Raw genomic sequence first — 23,439 nt, 5'->3', positions numbered from 1 at the left:
ACAAGAACTGTCTTAGCGAAAGGCTTCTTGAGGGGAAAGCTGTAACTCTGTGAGATGATTTCACAGAAAACAAAGAAGTTTCTCAGAAACCTTCTTTTGCTTTGTTATCGGAGGATATTTCCTTTGGCCCTATAGTCTTCAAAGGGATCCGAAATATCTGTTGTCAGATTCCACAGAAATAAAGCTAGCAAGGAGATCCACGAAATATAGATGTAACTCTGTGAGATGAATTAACAGAACACTAAGCAGTTTCTCAGAAAGTTTCTTTCCAGATTCCATCGGAGGATATTTCCTTTTTCACCATAGCCCTCTAGGGCTTCCAAATATCACTTTGCCAATTCCACAAGAACTGTCTTAGCGAAAGGCTTCTTGAGGGGAAAGCTGTAACTCTGTGAGATGATTTCATAGAACACAAAGAAGTTTCTCAGAAAACTTCTTTCTCTTAGTTATCGGAGTATATTTCCTTTGGCCCTATAGTCTTCAAAGGGATCCGAAATATCTGTTCTCAGATTCCACAGAAATAAGAATAGCAAAGAGATCCACGAAATATAGATGTAACTCTGTGAGATGAATTAACAGAACACTAAGCAGTTTCTCAGAAAGCTTCTTTCCAGTTTTCATCGGAGGATATTTCCTTTTTCAAAATAGCCCTCTATGGGCTTCCAAATATCACTTTGCCAATTCCTCAAGAAATGTCTTAGCGAAAGGCTTCTTGAGGGGAAAGCTGTAACTCTGTGAGCTCATTTCACAGAACACAAAGAAGTTTCTCAGAAAGCTTCTTTCTCTTAGTTTTCGGAGGATATTTCCTTTGGCCCTATAGTCTTCAAAGGGATCCGAAATATCTGTTCTCAGATTCCACAGAAATAAGGCTAGCCAAGTGATCCACGATATACAGATGTAACTCTGTGAGATGAATTAACAGAACACTAAGCAGTTTCTCAGAAAGCTTCTTTCCAGATTTCATCGGAGGATATTTACTTTTTCACCATAGCCCTCTATGGGCTTCCAAATATCTCTTTGCCAATTACACAAGAACTGTCTTAGCGAAAGGCTTCTTGAGAGGAAAGCTGTAACTCTGTGAGATGATTACACAGAACACAAGGAAATTTCTCACACAGCTTCTTTCTCTTTGTTATCGGAGGATATTTCCTTTGGCCCTATAGTCTTCAAAGGGATCCGAAATATCTGTTCTCAGATTCCACAGAAATAAGCCTAGCAAAGAGATCCACGAAATATAGATGTAACTCTGTGAGATGAATTAACAGAACACTAAGCAGTTTCTCAGAAAGCTTCTTTCCAGATTTCATCGGAGGATATTTCCTTTTTCACCATAGCCCTCTATATGCTTCCAAATATCACTTTGCCAATTCCACAAGAACTGTCTTAGCGAAAGGCTTCTTGAGGGGAAAGCTGTAACTCTGTGAGATGTTTTCACAGAACACAAGTTTCTCAGAAAGCTTCTTTCTCTTAATTATCGGAGGATAATTCTTTTGGCCCTATAGTCTTCAAAGGGATCCGAAATATCTGTTTTCAGATTCCACAGAAATAAGGCTAGCAAAGAGATCCACGAAACATAGATGTAACTCTGTGAGATGAATTAACAGAACACTAAGCAGTTTCTCAAAAAGCTTCTTTCCAGATTTCATCTGAGGATATTTCCTTTTTCACCATAGCCCTCTATGGGCTTCCAAATATCACTTGGCCTATTCCACCAGAACTGTCTTAGCGAAAGGCTTCTTGAGGGGGAAGCTGTAACTCTGTGAGATGATTTCACAGAACACAAAGAGGTTTCTCAGAAAGCTTCTTTCTCTTTGTTATCGGAGGATATTTCCTTTGTCCCTATAGTCTTCAAAGGGATCCGAAATATCTGTTCTCAGATTCCACAGAAATAAGCCTAGCAAAGAGATCCACGAAATACAGATGTAACCCTGTGAGATGAATTAACAGAACACTGAGCAGTTCCTCAGAAAGCTTCTTTCCAGATTTCATCTGAGGATATTTCCTTTTTCACCATAGCCCTCTATGGGCTTCCAAATATCAATTTGCCAATTCCACAAGAACTATCTTAGCGAAAGGCTTCTTGAGGGGAAAGCTGTAACTCTGTGAGATGATTTCACAGAACACAAAGAAGTTTCTCAGAAAGCTTCTTTCTCTTAGTTATCGGAGCATATTTCCTTTGGCCCTATAGTCTACAAAGGGATCCGAAATATCTGTTCTCAGATTCCACAGAAATAAGGCTAGCAAGGAGATCCACGAAATACAGATGTAACTCTGTGAGATGAATTAACAGAACACTAAGCAGTTTCTCAGAAAGCTTCTTTCCAGATTTCATCTGAGGATATTTCCTTTTTCACCATAGCCCTTATGGGCTTCCAAATATCACTTTGCCAATTCCACAAGAACTGTCTTAGCGAAAGGCTTCTTGAGGGGAAAGCTGTAACTCTGTGAGATGATTTCACAGAACACAAAGAAGTTTCTCAAAAAGCTTCTTTCTCTTTGTTATCGGAGGATATTTCCTTTGGCCCTATAGTCTTCAAAGGGATCCGAAATATCTGTTCTCAGATTCCACAGAAATAAGGCTAGCAAAGAGATCCACGAAATATAGAAGAAACTCTGTGAGATGAATTAACAGAACACTAAGCAGTTTCTCAGAAAGCTTCTTTCCAGATTTCATCGGAGGATATTTCCTTTTTCACCATAGCCCTCTATGGTCTTCCAAATATCACTTTGCCAATTCCACAAGAAATGTCTTAGCGAAAGGCTTCTTGAGGGGAAATCTGTAACTCTGTGAGATGATTTCACAGAACACAAAGAAGTTTCTCAGAAAGCTTCTTTCCAGATTTCATCTGAGGATATTTCCTTTTTCACCATAGCCCTCTATGGGCTTCCAAATATCACTTGGCCAATTCCACAAGAACTGTCTTAGCGAAAGGCTTCTTGAGGGGAAAGCTGTAACTCTGTGAGATGATTTCACAGAACACAAAGAAGTTTCTCAGAAAGCTTCTTTCTCTTTGTTATCGGAGGATATTTCCTTTGGCACTATAGTCTTCAAAGGGATCCGAAATATCTGTTCTCAGATTCCACAGAAATAAGGCTAGCAAAGAGATCCACGAAATATAGATGTAACACTGTGAGATGAATTAACAGAACACTAAGCAGTTTCTCAGAAAGCTTCTTTCCAGATTTCATCGGAGGATATTTCCTTTTTCACCATAGCCCTCTATGGGCTTCCAAATATCACTTTGCCAATTCCACAAGAACTGTCTTAGCGAAAGGCTTCTTGAGGGGAAAGCTGTAACTCTGTGAGATGATTTCACGGAACACAAAGAAGTTTCTCAGAAAGCTTCTTTCTCTTAATTATCGAAGGATATTTACTTTGGCCCTATAGTCTTCAAAGTGATCCGAAATATCTGTTCTCAGATTCCACAGAAATAAGGCTAGCAAAGAGATCCACGAAATACAGATGTAACTCTGTGAGATGAATTAACAGAACACTAAGCAGTTTCTCAGAAAGCTTCATTCCAGATTTCATCTGAGGATATTTCCTTTTTCACCATAGCCCTCTATGGGCTTCCAAATATCACTTTGCCAATTCCACAAGAACTGTCTTAGCGAAAGGCTTCTTGAGGGGAAAGCTGTAACTCTGTGAGATGATTCCACAGAACACAAAAAAGTTTCTCAGAAAGCTTCTTTTTGTTTGTTATCGGAGGATATTTCCTTTGGCCCTATAGTCTTCAAAGGGACCCGAAATATCTGTTCTCAGATTCCACAGAAATAAGGCTAGCAAAGAGATCCACGAAATATAGATGTAACACTGTGAGATGAATTAACAGAACACTAAGCAGTTTCTCAGAAAGCTTCTTTCCAGATTTCATCGGAGGATATTTCCTTTTTCTCTATAGCCCTCTATGGGCTTCCAAATATCACTTTGCCCATTCCACAAGAACTGTCTTAGCGAAAGGCTTCTTGAGGGGAAAGCTGTAACTCTGTGAGATGATTACATAGAACACAAAGAAATTTCTCACAAAGCTTCTTTCTCTTAGTTATCGGAGGATATTTCCTTTGGCCCTATAGTCTTCAAAGGGATCCGAAATATCTGTTCTCAGATTCCACAGAAATAAGGCTAGCAAAGTGATCCACGAAATACAGATGTAACTCTGTGAGATGAATTAACAGAACACTAAGCATTTTCTCAGAAAGCTTCTTTCCAGGTTTCATCTGAGGATATTTCCTTTTTCACCATAGCCCTCTATGGGCTTCCAAATATCACTTTGCCAATTCCACAAGAACTGTCTTAGCGAAAGGCTTCTTGAGGGGAAAGCTCTAACTCTGTGAGATGATTTCACAGAACACAAAGAAGTTTCTCAGAAAGCTTCTTTCTCTTAGTTATCGGAGGATATTTCCTTTGGCCCTATAGTCTTCAAAGGGATCCGAAATATCTGTTCTCAGATTCCACAGAAATAAGGCTAGCAAAGAGAGCCACGAAATATAGATGTAACTCTGTGAGATGAATTAACAGAACACTAAGCAGTTTCTCAGAAAGCTTCTTTCCAGATTTCATCTGAGGATATTTCCTTTTTCACCTTAGCCCTCTATGGGCTTCCAAATATCACTTTGCCAATTACACAAGAACTGTCTTAGCGAAAGGCTTCTTGAGGGGAAAGCTGTAACTCTGTGAGCTGATATCACAGATCATAAAGAAGTTTCTCAGAAAGCTTCTTTCTCTTAGTTTTCGGAGGATATTTCCTTTGGCCCTATAGTCTTCAAAGGGATCCGAAATATCTGTTCTCAGATTCCACAGAAATAAGGCTAGCCAAGTGATCCACGAAATACAGATGTAACTCTGTGAGATGAATTAACAGAACACTAAGCAGTTTCTCAGAAAGCTTCTTTCCAGATTTCATCGGAGGATATTTCCTTTTTCACCATAGCCCTCTATGGGCTTCCAAATATCACTTTGCCAATTACACAAGAAATGTCTTAGCGAAAGGCTTCTTGAGGGGAAATCTGTAACTCTGTGAGATGATTTCACAGAACACAAAGAAGTTTCTCAGAAAGCTTCTTTCCAGATTTCATCTGAGGATATTTCCTTTTTCACCATAGCCCTCTATGGGCTTCCAAATATCACTTGGCCAATTCCACAAGAACTGTCTTAGCGAAAGGCTTCTTGAGGGGAAAGCTGTAACTCTGTGAGATGATTTCACAGAACACAAAGAAGTTTCTCAAAAAGCTTCTTTCTCTTTGTTATCGGAGGATATTTCCTTTGGCACTATAGTCTTCAAAGGGATCCGAAATATCTGTTCTCAGATTCCTCAGAAATAAGACTAGCAAAGAGATCCACGAAATATAGATGTAACACTGTGAGATGAATTAACAGAACACTAAGCGGTTTCTCAGAAAGCTTCTTTCCAGATTTCATCGGAGGATATTTCCTTTTTCACCATAGCCCTCTATGGGCTTCCAAATATCACTTTGCCAATTCCACAAGAACTGTCTTAGCGAAAGGCTTCTTGAGGGGAAAGCTGTAACTCTGTGAGATGATTTCACGGAACACAAAGAAGTTTCTCAGAAAGCTTCTTTCTCTTAGTTATGGAAGGATATTTACTTTGGCCCTATAGTCTTCAAAGGGATCCGAAATATCTGTTCTCAGATTCCACAGAAATAAGGCTAGCAAAGAGATCCACGAAATACAGATGTAACTCTGTGAGATGAATTAACAGAACACTAAGCAGTTTCTCAGAAAGCTTCTTTCCAGATTTCATCTGAGGATATTTCCTTTTTCACCATAGCCCTCTATGGGCTTCCAAATATCACTTTGCCAATTCCACAAGAACTGTCTTAGCGAAAGGCTTCTGGAGGGGAAAGCTGTAACTCTGTGAGATGATTCCACAGAACACAAAAAAGTTTCTCAGAAAGCTTCTTTTTCTTTGTTATCGGAGGATATTTCCTTTGGCCCTATAGTCTTCAAAGGGATCCGAAATATCTGTTCTCAGATTCCACAGAAATAAGGCTAGCAAAGAGATCCACGAAATATAGATGTAACTCTGTGAGATGAATTAACAGAACACTAAGCAGTTTCTCAGAAAGCTTCTTTCCAGATTTCATCGGAGGATATTTCCCTTTTCACCATAGCCCTCTAAGGGCTTCCAAATATCACTTGGCCAATTCCACAAGAACTGTCTTAGCGAAAGGCTTCTTGAGGGGGAAGCTGTAACTCTGTGAGATGATTTCACAGAACACAAAGAGGTTTGTCAGAAAGCTTCTTTCTCTTTGTTATCGGAGGATATTTCCTTTGGCCCTATAGTCTTCAAAGGGATCCGAAATATCTGTTCTCAGATTCCACAGAAATAACGCTAGCAAAGAGATCCACGAAATATAGATGTAACTCTGTGAGATGAATTAACAGAACACTAAGCAGTTTCTCAGAAAGCTTCTTTCCAGATTTCATCGGAGGATATTTCCTTTTTCACCATAGCCCTCTATGGGCTTCCAAATATCACTTTGCCAATTCCACAAGAACTGTCTTAGCGAAAGGCTTCTTGAGGGGAAAGCTGTAACTCTGTGAGATGATTTCACAGAACACAAAGAAGTTTTTCAGAAAGCTTCTTTCTCTTAATTATCGGAGGATAATTCTTTTGGCCCTATAGTCTTCAAAGGGATCCGAAATATCTGTTTTCATATTCCACAGAAATAAGGCTAGCAAAGAGATCCACGAAATACAGATGTAACACTGTGAGATGAATTAACAGAACACTGAGCAGTTTCTCAGAAAGCTTCTTTCCAGATTTCATCTGAGGATATTTCCTTTTTCACCATAGCCCTCTATGGGCTTCCAAATATCACTTTGCCAATTCCACAAGAACTGTCTTAGCGAAAGGCTTCTTGAGGGGAAAGCTGTAACTCTGTGAGCTCATTTCACAGAACACAAAGAAGTTTCTCAGAAAGCTTCTTTCTCTTAGTTTTCGGAGGATATTTCCTTTGGCCCTATAGTCTTCAAAGGGATCCGAAATATCTGTTCTCAGATTCCACAGAAATAAGGCTAGCAAAGAGATCCACGAAACATAGATGTAACTCTGTGAAATGAATTAACAGAACACTAAGCAGTTTCTCAAAAAGCTTCTTTCCAGATTTCATCTGAGGATATTTCCTTTTTCACCATAGCCCTCTAAGGGCTTCCAAATATCACTTGGCCTATTCCACAAGAACTGTCTTAGCGAAAGGCTTCTTGAGGGGGAAGCTGTAACTCTGTGAGATGATTTCACAGAACACAAAGAGGTTTCTCAGAAAGCTTCTTTCTCTTTGTTATCGGAGGATATTTCCTTTGGCCCTATAGTCTTCAAAGGGATCCGAAATATCTGTTCTCAGATTCCACAGAAATAAGCCTAGCAAAGAGATCCACGAAATACAGATGTAACTCTGTGAGATGAATTAACAGAACACTGAGCAGTTTCTCAGAAAGCTTCTTTCCAGATTTCATCTGAGGATATTTCCGTTTTCACCATAGCCCTATATGGGCTTCCAAATATCAATTTGCCAATTCCACAAGAACTGTCTTAGCGAAAGGCTTCTTGAGGGGAAAGCTGTAACTCTGTGAGATGATTTCACAGAACACAAAGAAGTTTCTCAGAAAGCTTCTTTCTCTTAGTTATAGGAGGATATTTCCTTTGGCCCTATAGTCTTCAAAGGGATCCGAAATATCTGTTCTCAGATTCCACAGAAATAAGGCTAGCAAAGAGATCCACGAAATATAGAAGAAACTCTGTGAGATGAATTAACAGAACACTAAGCAGTTTCTCAGAAAGCTTCTTTCTAGATTTCATCGGAGGATATTTCCTTTTTCACCATAGCCCTCTATGGGATTCCAAATATCACTTTGCCAATTCCACAAGAAATGTCTTAGCGAAAGGCTTGTTGAGGGGAAAGCTGTAACTCTGTGAGATGATTTCACAGAACACAAAGAAGTTTCTCAGAAAGCTTCTTTCCAGATTTCATCTGAGGATATTTCCTTTTTCACCATAGCCCTCTATGGGCTTCCAAATATCACTTGGCCAATTCCACAAGAACTGTCTTAGCGAAAGGCTTCTTGAGGGGAAAGCTGTAACTCTGTGAGATGATTTCACAGAACACAAAGAAGTTTCTCAGAAAGCTTCTTTCTCTTTGTTATCGGAGGATATTTCCTTTGGCCCTATAGTCTTCAAAGGGATCCGAAATATCTGTTCTCAGATTCCACAAAAATAAGGCTAGCAAAGAGATCCACGAAATATAGATGTAACACTGTGAGATGAATTAACAGAACACTAAGCAGTTTCTCAGAAAGCTTCTTTCCAGATTTCATCGGAGGATATTTCCTTTTTCTCTATAGCCCTCTATGGGCTTCCAAATATCACTTTGCCAATTCCACAAGAACTGTCTTAGCGAAAGGCTCCTTGAGGGGAAAGCTGTAACTCTGTGAGATGATTTCACAGAACACAAAGAAGTTTCTCAGAAAGCTTCTTTCTCTTAGTTATCGAAGGATATTTCCTTTGGCCCTATAGTCTTCAAAGGGATCCGAAATATCTGTTTTCAGATTCCACAGAAATAAGGCTAGCAAAGAGATCCACGAAATACAGATGTAACTCTGTGAGATGAATTAACAGAACACTAAGCAGTTTCTCAGAAAGCTTCTTTCCAGATTTCATCTAATTATATTTCCTTTTTCACCATAGCCCTCTATTGGCTTCCAAATATCACTTTGCCAATTCCACAAGAACTGTCTTAGCGAAAGGCTTCTTGAGGGGAAAGCTGTAACTCTGTGAGATGATTACATAGAACACAAAGAAATTTCTCACAAAGCTTCTTTCTCTTAGTTATCGGAGGATATTTCCTTTGGCCCTATAGTCTTCAAAGGGATCCGAAATATCTGTTCTCAGATTCCACAGAAATAAGGCTAGCAAAGAGATCCACGAAATACAGATGTAACTCTGTGAGATGAATTAACAGAACACTAAGCATTTTCTCAGAAAGCTTCTTTCCGGATTTCATCTGAGGATATTTCCTTTTTCACCATAGCCCTCTATGGGCTTCCAAATATCACTTTGCCAATTCCACAAGAACTGTCTTAGCGAAAGGCTTCTTGAGGGGAAAGCTGTAACTCTGTGGGCTCATTTCACAGAACACAAAGAAGTTTCTCAGAAAGCTTCTTTCTCTTTGTTATCGGAGGATATTTCCTTTGGCCCTATAGTCTTCAAAGGGATCCGAAATATCTGTTCTCAGATTCCACAGAAATAAGGCTAGCCAAGTGATCCACGAAATACAGATGTAACTCTGTGAGATGAATTAACAGAACACTAAGCAGTTTCTCAGAAAGCTTCTTTCCAGATTTCATCGGAGGATATTTCCTTTTTCACCATAGCCCTCTACGGGCTTCCAAATATCACTTTGTCAATTCCACAAGAACTGTCTTAGCGAAAGGCTTCTTGAGGGGAAAGCTGTAACTCTGTGAGATGATTACATAGAAGACAAAGAAATTTCTCACAAAGCTTCTTTCTCTTTGTTATCGGAGGATATTTCCTTTGGCCCAATAGTCTTCAAAGGGATCCGAAATATCTGTTCTCAGATTCCACAGAAATAAGTCTAGCAAAGAGATCCACGAAATACAGATGTAACTCTGTGAGATGAATTAACAGAACACTAAGCAGTTTCTCAGAAAGCTTCTTTCCAGATTTCATCGGAGGATATTTCCTTTTTCACCATAGCCCTCTATGGGCTTCCAAATATCACTTTGCCAATTCCACAAGAACTGTCTTAGCGAAAGGCTTCTTGAGGGGAAAGCTGTAACTCTGTGAGATGATTCCACAGAACACAAAAAAGTTTCTCAGAAAGCTTCTTTTTGTTTGTTATCGGAGGATATTTCCTTTGGCCCTATAGTCTTCAAAGGGAACCGAAATATCTGTTCTCAGATTCCACAGAAATAAGGCTAGCAAAGAGATCCACGAAATATAGATGTAACACTGTGAGATGAATTAACAGAACACTAAGCAGTTTCTCAGAAAGCTTCTTTCCAGATTTCATCGGAGGATATTTCCTTTTTCTCTATAGCCCTCTATGGGATTCCAAATATCACTTTGCCCATTCCACAAGAACTGTCTTAGCGAAAGGCTTCTTGAGGGGAAAGCTGTAACTCTGTGAGATGATTACATAGAACACAAAGAAATTTCTCACAAAGCTTCTTTCTCTTAGTTATCGGAGGATATTTCCTTTGGCCCTATAGTCTTCAAAGGGATCCGAAATATCTGTTCTCAGATTCCACAGAAATAAGGCTAGCAAAGTGATCCACGAAATACAGATGTAACTCTGTGAGATGAATTAACAGAACACTAAGCATTTTCTCAGAAAGCTTCTTTCCAGGTTTCATCTGAGGATATTTCCTTTTTCACCATAGCCCTCTATGGGCTTCCAAATATCACTTTGCCAATTCCACAAGAACTGTCTTAGCGAAAGGCTTCTTGAGGGGAAAGCTGTAACTCTGTGAGCTCATTTCACAGAACACAAAGAAGTTTCTCAGAAAGCTTCTTTCTCTTAGTTATCGGAGGATATTTCCTTTGGCCCTATAGTCTTCAAAGGGATCCGAAATATCTGTTCTCAGATTCCACAGAAATAAGGCTAGCAAAGAGAGCCACGAAATATAGATGTAACTCTGTGAGATGAATTAACAGAACACTAAGCAGTTTCTCAGAAAGCTTCTTTCCAGATTTCATCTGAGGATATTTCCTTTTTCACCTTAGCCCTCTATGGGCTTCCAAATATCACTTTGCCAATTCCACAAGAACTGTCTTAGCGAAAGGCTTCTTGAGGGGAAATCTGTAACTCTGTGAGATGATTTCACAGAACACAAAGAAGTTTCTCAGAAAGCTTCTTTCCAGATTTCATCTGAGGATATTTCCTTTTTCACCATAGCCCTCTATGGGCTTCCAAATATCACTTGGCCAATTCCACAAGAACTGTCTTAGCGAAAGGCTTCTTGAGGGGAAAGGTGTAACTCTGTGAGATGATTTCACAGAACACAAAGAAGTTTCTCAGAAAGCTTCTTTCTCTTTGTTATCAGAGGATATTTCCTTTGGCACTATAGTCTTCAAAGGGATCCGAAATATCTGTTCTCAGATTCCTCAGAAATAAGACTAGCAAAGAGATCCACGAAATATAGATGTAACACTGTGAGATGAATTAACAGAACACTAAGCGGTTTCTCAGAAAGCTTCTTTCCAGATTTCATCGGAGGATATTTCCTTTTTCACCATAGCCCTCTATTGGCTTCCAAATATCACTTTGCCAATTCCACAAGAACTGTCTTAGCGAAAGGCTTCTTGAGGGGAAAGCTGTAACTCTGTGAGATGATTTCACGGAACACAAAGAAGTTTCTCAGAAAGCTTCTTTCTCTTAGTTATCGAAGGATATTTACTTTGGCCCTATAGTCTTCAAAGGGATCCGAAATATCTGTTCTCAGATTCCACAGAAATAAGGCTAGCAAAGAGATCCACGAAATACAGATGTAACTCTGTGAGATGAATTAACAGAACACTAAGCAGTTTCTCAGAAAGCTTCTTTCCAGATTTCATCGGAGGATATTTCCTTTTTCACCATAGCCCTCTATGGGCTTCCCAATATCACTTTGCCAATTCCACAAGAACTGTCTTAGCGAAAGGCTTCTTGAGGGGAAAGCTGTAACTCTGTGAGATGATTCCACAGAACACAAAAAAGTTTCTCAGAAAGCTTCTTTTTCTTTGTTATCGGAGGATATTTCCTTTGGCCCTATAGTCTTCAAAGGGATCCGAAATATCTGTTCTCAGATTCCAAAGAAATAAGGCTAGCAAAGAGATCCACGAAATATAGATGTAACTCTGTGAGATGAATTAACAGAACACTAAGCAGTTTCTCAGAAAGCTTCTTTCCAGATTTCATCGGAGGATATTTCCCTTTTCAGCATAGCCCTCTAAGGGCTTCCAAATATCACTTGGCCAATTCCACAAGAACTGTCTTAGCGAAAGGCTTCTTGAGGGGGAAGCTGTAACTCTGTGAGATGATTTCACAGAACACAAAGAGGTTTGTCAGAAAGCTTCTTTCTCTTTGTTATCGGAGGATATTTCCTTTGGCCCTATAGTCTTCAAAGGGATCCGAAATATCTGTTCTCAGATTCCACAGAAATAAGGCTAGCAAAGAGATCCACGAAATATAGATGTAACTCTGTGAGATGAATTAACAGAACACTAAGCAGTTTCTCAGAAAGCTTCTTTCCAGATTTCATCGGAGGATATTTCCTTTTTCACCATAGCCCTCTATGGGCTTCCAAATATCACTTTGCCAATTCCACAAGAACTGTCTTAGCGAAAGGCTTCTTGAGGGGAAAGCTGTAACTCTGTGAGATGATTTCACAGAACACAAAGAAGTTTTTCAGAAAGCTTCTTTCTCTTAATTATCGGAGGATAATTCTTTTGGCCCTATAGTCTTCAAAGGGATCCGAAATATCTGTTTTCATATTCCACAGAAATAAGGCTAGCAAAGAGATCCACGAAATACAGATGTAACACTGTGAGATGAATTAACAGAACACTGAGCAGTTTCTCAGAAAGCTTCTTTCCAGATTTCATCTGAGGATATTTCCTTTTTCACCATAGCCCTCTATGGGCTTCCAAATATCACTTTGCCAATTCCACAAGAACTGTCTTAGCAAAAGGCTTCTTGAGGGGAAAGCTGTAACTCTGTGAGCTCATTTCACAGAACACAAAGAAGTTTCTCAGAAAGCTTCTTTCTCTTAGTTTTCGGAGGATATTTCCTTTGGCCCTATAGTCTTCAAAGGGATCCGAAATATCTGTTCTCAGATTCCACAGAAATAAGGCTAGCAAAGAGATCCACGAAACATAGATGTAACTCTGTGAAATGAATTAACAGAACACTAAGCAGTTTCTCAAAAAGCTTCTTTCCAGATTTCATCTGAGGATATTTCCTTTTTCACCATAGCCCTCTAAGGGCTTCCAAATATCACTTGGCCTATTCCACAAGAACTGTCTTAGCGAAAGGCTTCTTGAGGGGGAAGCTGTAACTCTGTGAGATGATTTCACAGAACACAAAGAGGTTTCTCAGAAAGCTTCTTTCTCTTTGTTATCGGAGGATATTTCCTTTGGCCCTATAGTCTTCAAAGGGATCCGAAATATCTGTTCTCAGATTCCACAGAAATAAGCCTAGCAAAGAGATCCACGAAATACAGATGTAACTCTGTGAGATGAATTAACAGAACACTGAGCAGTTTCTCAGAAAGCTTCTTTCCAGATTTTATCTGAGGATATTTCCGTTTTCACCATAGCCCTCTATGGGCTTCCAAATATCAATTTGCCAATTCCACAAGAACTGTCTTAGCGAAAGGCTTCTTGAGGGGAAAGCTGTAACTCTGTGAGATGATTTCACAGAACACAAAGAAGTTTCTCAGAAAGCTTCTTTCTCTTAGTTATAGGAGGATATTTCCTTTGGCCCTATAGTCTTCAAAGGGATCCGAAATATCTGTTCTCAGATTCCACAGAAATAAGGCTAGCAAAGAGATCCACGAAATATAGAAGAAACTCTGTGAGATGAATTAACAGAACACTAAGCAGTTTCTCAGAAAGCTTCTTTCTAGATTTCATCGGAGGATATTTCCTTTTTCACCATAGCCCTCTATGGGATTCCAAATATCACTTTGCCAATTCCACAAGAAATGTCTTAGCGAAAGGCTTGTTGAGGGGAAAGCTGTAACTCTGTGAGATGATTTCACAGAACACAAAGAAGTTTCTCAGAAAGCTTCTTTCCAGATTTCATCTGAGGATATTTCCTTTTTCACCATAGCCCTCTATGGGCTTCCAAATATCACTTGGCCAATTCCACAAGAACTGTCTTAGCGAAAGGCTTCTTGAGGGGAAAGCTGTAACTCTGTGAGATGATTTCACAGAACACAAAGAAGTTTCTCAGAAAGCTTCTTTCTCTTTGTTATCGGAGGATATTTCCTTTGGCCCTATAGTCTTCAAAGGGATCCGAAATATCTGTTCTCAGATTCCACAAAAATAAGGCTAGCAAAGAGATCCACGAAATATAGATGTAACACTGTGAGATGAATTAACAGAACACTAAGCAGTTTCTCAGAAAGCTTCTTTCCAGATTTCATCGGAGGATATTTCCTTTTTCTCTATAGCCCTCTATGGGCTTCCAAATATCACTTTGCCAATTCCACAAGAACTGTCTTAGCGAAAGGCTCCTTGAGGGGAAAGCTGTAACTCTGTGAGATGATTTCACAGAACACAAAGAAGTTTCTCAGAAAGCTTCTTTCTCTTAGTTATCGAAGGATATTTCCTTTGGCCCTATAGTCTTCAAAGGGATCCGAAATATCTGTTTTCAGATTCCACAGAAATAAGGCTAGCAAAGAGATCCACGAAATACAGATGTAACTCTGTGAGATGAATTAACAGAACACTAAGCAGTTTCTCAGAAAGCTTCTTTCCAGATTTCGTCTAATTATATTTCCTTTTTCACCATAGCCCTCTATTGGCTTCCAAATATCACTTTGCCAATTCCACAAGAACTGTCTTAGCGAAAGGCTTCTTGAGGGGAAAGCTGTAACTCTGTGAGATGATTACATAGAACACAAAGAAATTTCTCACAAAGCTTCTTTCTCTTAGTTATCGGAGGATATTTCCTTTGGCCCTATAGTCTTCAAAGGGATCCGAAATATCTGTTCTCAGATTCCACAGAAATAAGGCTAGCAAAGAGATCCACGAAATACAGATGTAACTCTGTGAGATGAATTAACAGAACACTAAGCATTTTCTCAGAAAGCTTCTTTCCGGATTTCATCTGAGGATATTTCCTTTTTCACCATAGCCCTCTATGGGCTTCCAAATATCACTTTGCCAATTCCACAAGAACTGTCTTAGCGAAAGGCTTCTTGAGGGGAAAGCTGTAACTCTGTGAGCTCATTTCACAGAACACAAAGAAGTTTCTCAGAAAGCTTCTTTCTCTTTGTTATCGGAGGATATTTCCTTTGGCCCTATATTCTTCAAAGGGATCCGAAATATCTGTTCTCAGATTCCACAGAAATAAGGCTAGCCAAGTGATCCACGAAATACAGATGTAACTCTGTGAGATGAATTAACAGAACACTAAGCAGTTTCTCAGAAAGCTTCTTTCCAGATTTCATCGGAGGATATTTCCTTTTTCACCATAGCCCCCTATGGGCTTCCAAATATCACTTTGCCAATTCCACAAGAACTGTCTTAGCGAAAGGCTTCTTGAGGGGAAAGCTGTAACTCTGTGAGATGATTACAAGAACAGAAAGAAATTTCTCACAAAGCTTCTTTCTCTTAGTTATCGGAGGATATTTCCTTTGGCCCTATAGTCTTCAAAGGGATCCGAAATATCTGTTCTCAGATTCCACAGAAATAAGGCTAGAAAAGAGATCCACGAAATACAGATGTAACTCTGTGAGATGAATTAAGAGAACACTAAGCAGTTTCTCAGAAAGCTTCTTTGCAGATTTCATCTGAGGATATTTCCTTTTTCACCATAGCCCTCTATGGGCTTCCAAATATCACTTTGCCAATTCCACAAGAAGTGTCTTAGCGAAAGGCTTCTTGAGGGGAAAGCTGTAACTCTGTGAGCTCATTTCACAGAACACAAAGAAGTTTCTCAGAAAGCTTCTTTCTCTTACTTTTCGGAGGATACTTCCCTTGGCCCTATAGACTTCAAAGGGTTCCGAAATATCTCTTCTCAGATTCCACAGAAATAAGGCTAGCAAAGAGAACCACGAAATATATATGTAACTCTGTGAGATGAATTAACAGAACACTAAGCAGTTTCTCAGAAAGCTTCTTTCCAGATTTCATCGGAGGATATTTCCTTTTTCACCATAGCCCTCTACGGGCTTCCAAATATCACTTTGTCAATTCCACAAGAACTGTCTTAGCGAAAGGCTTCTTGAGGGGAAAGCTGTAACTCTGTGAGATGATTACATAGAAGACAAAGAAATTTCTCACAAAGCTTCTTTCTCTTTGTTATCGGAGGATATTTCCTTTGGCAAAATAGTCTTCAAAGGGATCCGAAATATCTGTTCTCAGATTCCACAGAAATAAGGCTAGCAAAGAGATCCACGAAATATAGATGTAACTCTGTGAGATGAAATAACAGAACACTAAGCAGTTTCTCAGAAAGCTTCTTTCCAGATTTCATCGGAGGATATTTCCTTTTTCACCATAGCCCTCTAGGGCTTCCAAATATCACTTTGCCAATTCCACAAGAACTGTCTTAGCGAAAGGCTTCTTGAGGGGAAAGCTGTAACTCTGTGAGATGATTTCACAGAACACAAAGAAGTTTCTCAGAAAGTTTTTTTCTCTTAGTTTTCGGAGGATATTTCCTTTGGCCCTATAGTCTTCAAAGGGATCCGAAATATCTGTTCTCAGATTCCACAGAAATAAGGCTAGCAAAGAGATCCACGAAATACAAATGTAACTCTGTGAGATGAATTAACAGAACACTAAGCAGTTTCTCAGAAAGCTTCTTTCCAGATTTCATCTCAGGATATTTCCTTTTTCACCATATCCCTCTATGGGCTTCCAAATATCACTTGGCCAATTCCACAAGAACTGTCTTAGCGAAAGGCTTCTTGAGGGGAAAGCTGTAACTCTGTGAGCTCATTTCACAGAACTCAAAGAAGTTTCTCAGAAAGCTTCTTTCTCTTAGTTTTCGGAGGATATTTCCTTTGGCCCTATAGTCTTCAAAGGGATCCGAAATATCTGTTCTCAGATTCCACAGAAATAAGGCTAGCAAAGGGATCCACGAAATATAGATGTAACTCTGTGAGATGAAATAACAGAACACTAAGCAGTTTCTCAGAAAGCTTCTTTCCAGATTTCATCTGAGGATATTTCCTTTTTCACCATAGCTCTCTAGGGCTTCCAAATATCACTTTGCCAATTCCACAAGAACTGTCTTAGCGAAAGGCTTCTTGAGGGGAAAGCTGTAACTCTGTGAGATGATTTCACAGAACACAAAGAAGTTTCTCAGAAAGTTTCTTTCTCTTAGTTTTCGGAGGATATTTCCTTTGGCCCTATAGTCTTCAAAGGGATCCGAAATATCTGTTCTCAGATTCCACAGAAATAAGGCTAGCAAAGAGATCCACGAAATACAAATGTAACTCTGTGAGATGAATTAACAGAACACTAAGCAGTTTCTCAGAAAGCTTCTTTCCAGATTTCATCGGAGGATATTTCCTTTTTCACCATAGCCCTCTATGGGCTTCCAAATATCACTTTGCCAATTCCACAAGAACTGTCTTAGCGAAAGGCTTCTTGAGGGGAAAGCTGTAACTCTGTGAGCTCATTTCACAGAACACAAAGAAGTTTCTCAGAAAGCTTCTTTCTCTTAGTTTTCGGAGGATATTTCCTTTGGCCCTATAGTCTTCAAAGGGATCTGAAATATCTGTTCTCAGATTCCACAGAAATAAGGCTAGCAAAGAGATCCACGAAACATAGATGTAACTCTGTGAGATGAATTAACAGAACACTGAGCAGTTTCTCAGAAAGCTTCTTTCCAGATTTCATCTGAGGATATTTCCTTTTTCACCATAGCCCTCTATGGGCTTCCAAATATCACTTTGCCAATTCCACAAGAACTGTCTTAGCGAAAGGCTTCTTGAGGGGAAAGCTGTAACTCTGTGAGCTGATATCACAGATCATAAAGAAGTTTCTCAGAAAGCTTCTTTCTCTTAGTTTTCGGAGGATATTTCCTTTGGCCCTATAGTCTTCAAAGGGATCCGAAATATCTGTTCTCAGATTCCACAGAAATAAGGCTAGCCAAGTGATCCACGAAATACAGATGTAACTCTGTGAGATGAATTAACAGAACACTAAGCAGTTTCTCAGAAAGCTTCTTTCCAGATTTCATCGGAGGATATTTCCTTTTTCACCATAGCCCTCTATGGGCTTCCAAATATCACTTTGCCAATTCCACAAGAAATGTCTTAGCGAAAGGCTTCTTGAGGGGAAATCTGTAACTCTGTGAGATGATTTCACAGAGCACAAAGAAGTTTCTCAGAAAGCTTCTTTCCAGATTTCATCTGAGGATATTTCCTTTTTCACCATAGCCCTCTATGGGCTTCCAAATATCACTTGGCCAATTCCACAAGAACTGTCTTAGCGAAAGGCTTCTTGAGGGGAAAGCTGTAACTCTGTGAGATGATTTCACAGAACACAAAGAAGTTTCTCAGAAAGCTTCTTTCTCTTTGTTATCGGAGGATATTTCCTTTGGCACTATAGTCTTCAAAGGGATCCGAAATATCTGTTCTCAGATTCCACAGAAATAAGGCTAGCAAAGAGATCCACGAAATATAGATGTCACACTGTGAGATGAATTAACAGAACACTAAGCAGTTTCTCAGAAAGCTTCTTACCAGATTTCATCGGAGGATATTTCCTTTTTCACCATAGCCCTCTATGGGCTTCCAAATATCACTTTGCCAATTCCACAAGAACAGTCTTAGCGAAAGGCTTCTTGAGGGGAAAGCTGTAACTCTGTGAGATGATTTCACGGAACACAAAGAAGTTTCTCAGAAAGTTTTTTTCTCTTAGTTTTCGGAGGATATTTCCTTTGGCCCTATAGTCTTCAAAGGGATCCGAAATATCTGTTCTCAGATTCCACAGAAATAAGGCTAGCAAAGAGATCCACGAAACATAGATGTAACTCTGTGAGATGAATTAACAGAACACTAAGCAGTTTCTCAAAAAGCTTCTTTCCAGATTTCATCTGAGGATATTTCCTTTTTCACCATAGCCCTCTAAGGGCTTCCAAATATCACTTGGCCTATTCCACAAGAACTCTCTTAGCGAAAGGCTTCTTGAGGGGGAAGCTGTAACTCTGTGAGATGATTTCACAGAACACAAAGAGGTTTCTCAGAAAGCTTCTTTCTCTTTGTTATCGGAGGATTTCCTTTGGCCCTATAGTCTTCAAAGGGATCCGAAATATCTGTTCTCAGATTCCACAGAAATAAGCCTAGCAAAGAGATCCACGAAATACAGATGTAACTCTGTGAGATGAATTAACAGAACACTGAGCAGTTTCTCAGAAAGCTTCTTTCCAGATTTCATCTGAGGATATTTCCTTTTTCACCATAGCCCTCTATGGGCTTCCAAATATCAATTTGCCAATTCCACAAGAACTGTCTTAGCGAAAGGCTTCTTGAGGGGAAAGCTGTAACTCTGTGAGATGATTTCACAGAACACAAAGAAGTTTCTCAAAAAGCTTCTTTCTCTTTGTTATCGGAGGATATTTCCTTTGGCCCTATAGTCTTCAAAGGGATCCGAAATATCTGTTCTCAGACTCCACAGAAATAAGGCTAGCAAAGAGATCCACGAAATATAGAAGAAACTCTGTGAGATGAATTAACAGAACACTAAGCAGTTTCTCAGAAAGCTTCTTTCCAGATTTCATCGGAGGATATTTCCTTTTTCACCATAGCCCTCTATGGGATTCCAAATATCACTTTTCCAATTCCACAAGAAATGTCTTAGCGAAAGGCTTCTTGAGGGGAAAGCTGTAACTCTGTGAGATGATTTCACAGAACACAAAGAAGTTTCTCAGAAAGCTTCTTTCCAGATTTCATCTGAGGATATTTCCTTTTTCACCATAGCCCTCTATGGGCTTCCAAATATCACTTGGCCAATTCCACAAGAACTGTCTTAGCGAAAGGCTTCTTGAGGGGAAAGCTGTAACTCTGTGAGATGATTTCACAGAACACAAAGAAGTTTCTCAGAAAGCTTCTTTCTCTTTGTTATCGGAGGATATTTCCTTTGGCCCTATAGTCTTCAAAGGGATCCGAAATATCTGTTCTCAGATTCCACAGAAATAAGGCTAGCAAAGAGATCCACGAAATATAGATGTAACACTGTGAGATGAATTAACAGAACACTAAGCAGTTTCTCAGAAAGCTTCTTTCCAGATTTCATCGGAGGATATTTCCTTTTTCTCCATAGCCCTCTATGGGCTTCCAAATATCACTTTGCCAATTCCACAAGAACTGTCTTAGCGAAAGGCTCCTTGAGGGGAAAGCTGTAACTCTGTGAGATGATTTCACAGAACACAAAGAACTTTCTCAGAAAGCTTCTTTCTCTTAGTCATCGAAGGATATTTCCTTTGGCCCTATAGTCTTCAAAGGTATCTGAAATATCTGTTTTCAGATTCCACAGAAATAAGGCTAGCAAAGAGATCCACGAAATACAGATGTAACTCTGTGAGATGAATTAACAGAACACTAAGCGGTTTCTCAGAAAGCTTCTTTCCAGATTTCATCTGAGGATATTTCCTTTTTCACCATAGCCCTCTATGGGCTTCCATATATCACTTTGCCAATTCCACAAGAACTGTCTTAGCGAAAGGCTTCTTGAGGGGAAAGCTGTAACTCTGTGAGATGATTTCACAGAACACAACGAAGTTTCTCAGAAAGCTTCTTTCTCTTTGTTATCGGAGGATATTTCCTTTGGCCCTATAGTCTTCAAAGGGATCCGAAATATCTGTTCTCAGATTCCACAGAAATAAGGCTAGCAAAGAGATCCACGAAATATAGATGTAACACTGTGAGATGAATTAACAGAACACTAAGCAGTTTCTCAGAAAGCTTCTTTCCAGATTTCAACGGAGGATATTTCCTTTTTCTCCATAGCCCTCTATGGGCTTCCAAATATCACTTTGCCAATTCCACAAGAACTGTCTTAGCGAAAGGCTCCTTGAGGGGAAAGCTGTAACTCTGTGAGATGATTTCACAGAACACAAAGAACTTTCTCAGAAAGCTTCTTTCTCTTAGTTATCGAAGGATATTTCCTTTGGCCCTATAGTCTTCAAAGGGATCCGAAATATCTGTTCTCAGATTCCACAGAAATAAGGCTAGCAAAGAGATCCACGAAATACAGATGTAACTCTGTGAGATGAATTAACAGAACACTAAGCAGTTTCTCAGAAAGCTTCTTTCCAGATTTCATCTCAGGATATTTCCTTTTTCACCATAGCCCTCTATGGGCTTCCAAATATCACTTTGCCAATTCCACAAGAACTGTCTTAGCGAAAGGCTTCTTGAGGGGAAAGCTGTAACTCTGTGAGCTCATTTCACAGAACACAAAGAAGTTTCTCAGAAAGCTTCTTTCTCTTAGTTTTCGGAGGATATTTCCTTTGGCCCTATAGTCTTCAAAGGGATCCGAAATATCTGTTCTCAGATTCCACAGAAATAAGGCTAGCAAAGAGATCCACAAAATATAGATGTAACTCTGTGAGATGAATTAACAGAACACTAAGCAGTTTCTCAGAAAGCTTCTTTCCAGATTTCGTCTAATTATAATTCCTTTTTCACCATAGCCCTCTATTGGCTTCCAAATATCACTTTGCCAATTCCACAAGAACTGTCTTAGCGAAAGGCTTCTTGAGAGGAAAGCTGTAACTCTGTGAGATGATTACATAGAACACAAACAAGTTTCTCAGAAAGTTTCTTTCTCTTTGTTATCGGAGGATATTTCCTTTGGCCCTATAGTCTTCAAAGGGATCCGAAATATCTGTTCTCAGATTCCACAGAAATAAGGCTAGCAAAGAGATCCACGAAATATAGATGTAACTCTGTGAGATGAATTAACAGAACACTAAGCAGTTTCTCAGAAAGCTTCTTTCCAGATTTCATCTGAGGATATTTCCTTGTTCACCTTAGCCCTCTATGGGCTTCCAAATATCACTTTGCCAATTACACAAGAACTGTCTTAGCGAAAGGCTTCTTGAGTGGAAAGCTGTAACTCTGTGAGCTGATATCACAGATCACAAAGAAGTTTCTCAGAAAGCTTCTTTCTCTTAGTTTTCGGAGGATATTTCCTTTGGCCCTGTAGTCTTCAAAGGGATCCGAAATATCTGTTTTCAGATTCCACAGAAATAAGGCTAGCCAAGTGATCCACGAAATACAGATGTAACTCCGTGAGATGAATTAACAGAACACTAAGCAGTTTCTCAGAAAGCTTCTTTCCAGATTTCATCGGAGGATATTTCCTTTTTCACCATAGCCCCCTATGGGCTTCCAAATATCACTTTGCCAATTCCACAAGAACTGTCTTAGCGAAAGGCTTCTTGAGGGGAAAGCTGTAACTCTGTGAGATGATTACAAGAACAGAAAGAAATTTCTCACAAAGCTTCTTTCTCTTTGTTATCGGAGGATACTTCCTTTGGCCCTATAGTCTTCAAAGGGATCCGAAATATCTGTTCTCAGATTCCACAGAAATAAGGCTAGCAGAGAGATCCACGAAATACAAATGTAACTCTGTGAGATGAATTAACACAACACTAAGCAGTTTCTCAGAAAGCTTCTTTCCAGATTTCATCGGAGGATATTTCCTTTTTCACCATAGTCCCCTATGGGCTTCCAAATATCACTTTGCCAATTCCACAAGAACTGTCTTAGCGAAAGGCTTCTTGAGGCGAAAGCTGTAACTCTGTGAGATGATTACATAGAACCCAAAGAAATTTCTCACAAAGCTTCTTTCTCTTAGTTTTCGGAGGATATTTCCTTTGGCCCTATAGTCTTCAAAGGGATCCGAAATATCTGTTCTCAGATTCCACAGAAATAAGGCTAGCAAAGAGATCCACGAAATATAGATGTAACTCTGTGAGATGAATTAACAGAACACTAAGCAGTTTCTCAGAAAGCTTCTTTCCAGATTTCATCGGAGGATATTTCCTTTTTCACCATAGCCCTCCATGGGTTTCCAAATATCACTTTACTAATTCCACAAGAACTGTCTTAGCGAAAGGCTTCTTGAGGGGAAAGCTGTAACTCTGTGAGATGATTTCACAGAACACAAAGAAGTTTCTCATAAAGCTTCTTTCTCTTAGTTTTCGGAGGATATTTCCTTTGGCCCTATACTCTTCAAAGGGATCCGAAATATCTGTTCTCAGATTCCACAGAAATAAGGCTAGCAAAGAGATCCACGAAATATAGAAGTAACTCTGTGAGAAGAATTAACAGAACACTAAGCAGTTTCTCAGAAAGCTTCTTTCCAGATTTCACCGGAGGATATTTCCTTTTTCACCATAGCCCTCTATGGGCTTCCAAATATCACTTTGCCAATTCCACAAGAACTGTCTTAGCAAAAGGCTTCTTGAGGGGAAAGCTGTAACTCTGTGAGATGATTTCACAGAACACAAAGAAGTTTCTCAGAAACCTTCTTCCTCTTACTTTTCGGAGGATATTTCCCTTGGCCCTATAGTCTTCAAAGGGATCCGAAATATCTGTTCTCAGATTCCACAGAAATAAGGCTAGCAAAGAGATCCACGAAATATATATGTAACTCTGTGAGATGAATTAACAGAAAACTAAGCAGTTTCTCAGAAAGCTTCTTCCTCTTACTTTTCGGAGGATATTTCCCT

This window comes from Macaca mulatta, chromosome 6, assembly GCF_049350105.2.
Source record: "Macaca mulatta isolate MMU2019108-1 chromosome 6, T2T-MMU8v2.0, whole genome shotgun sequence".
In the NCBI taxonomy this organism is placed as follows: domain Eukaryota; kingdom Metazoa; phylum Chordata; class Mammalia; order Primates; family Cercopithecidae; genus Macaca; species Macaca mulatta.
The sequence above is the reverse complement of the archived record's forward strand: the minus strand, read 5'-3'. Positions refer to the sequence as shown.